We start from the raw sequence: 1232 nt of genomic DNA on the forward strand, positions 1-1232 counted from the left end.
GAAAGGTAAGACTCAGATCTTTCCAACGGTTGGTAGATCAGCTTCTGGTTCAATTTGTAGCAGTGGGAAATGATTTCACAAAATGACTGATGTTAATTCGCGAATCTGCGCAGAATAGGTTTGAGAAAACATGTATAACTTTTAATTTACAAAAGGGGTTACAAAATCCTTTGGGGAGAACTTACATCTATGGGTTGGAAAATTGCTCACCAAAATTCGTCCATAAAAGAGTCCGTTTACCCCTTATTTTCCACCATCTCCTAGAGCATGTAAGATCTGTCCTTAATCTCAATTGTGGCTCCTTGTTCTCTTTCTCTCAAATGGTTCACTCTCTCTCTCTCTAGGTTATAGAGGCACAAAATTATAAAGAATAAAACCCTAATCATCTCTTAAATAAGTCTTGTTAAATTAGGGTTAGAGACTTGGCTTAATGGGCTTTGTATAAATGACATAACAATTTATACTATTTTATGACTAAAGTTTACTCATTTTTATGTCACAAACTGTGACTTGCATATCTTTTATAAGTTCATAACTAATTTGCAACAACATATTGGTCACAATGTAGTCATAAGAGTGACGATTAATATTATCGTAGCATATTCGTCACTAATTGTGACAAACTTTTGTTACTGAGTTTTTTCGTCATAATATAGTGACGAAAATACTATGAATTTGTTACAAATAAACTTAGTCATAATATCGTATTTAAAGTGCCACAAATTTATGACGGAAATTTTTTGTCTCAAAAATACGTCTCAATAAACTTATTTTCTTGTAGTGTATAAAAAAATATTTCTTTTATATTTCTTGCCTTTCTAATCTATTCATATTTATTTTTAAAATTTGTATAGTTAAATTTAAATTCACATATGTAGGTTTTAACAAAACAATCAACTTTATTTAAGAATTAGATGTTCCTATTCATTTTTAAACGATCAATGTGTAACATATAAGCATTTTGTCTTGCAATCACAAGTTCCATTTCCATTGCTTAACTCCATGGTTAAACTATAATATATGTTGTCCTATTTGTAGGAATAACAACATACTTATTTATTTAAAAGAGCAGATGATTAAACGAAATAAACATTTCTCCAAATTTTATAATTCAATCAGTGAGTGTACTTATTACTTTGAAAAACTTTTACATTGAAGTTCATAAAATCATATAAGAAAACTAAAATACTATATCACTTCAAATTTGGAAGGAAACACTTGGTATTCCTTTT

This window comes from Camelina sativa, chromosome 9 (assembly GCF_000633955.1).
Source record: "Camelina sativa cultivar DH55 chromosome 9, Cs, whole genome shotgun sequence".
Classification (NCBI taxonomy): domain Eukaryota; kingdom Viridiplantae; phylum Streptophyta; class Magnoliopsida; order Brassicales; family Brassicaceae; genus Camelina; species Camelina sativa.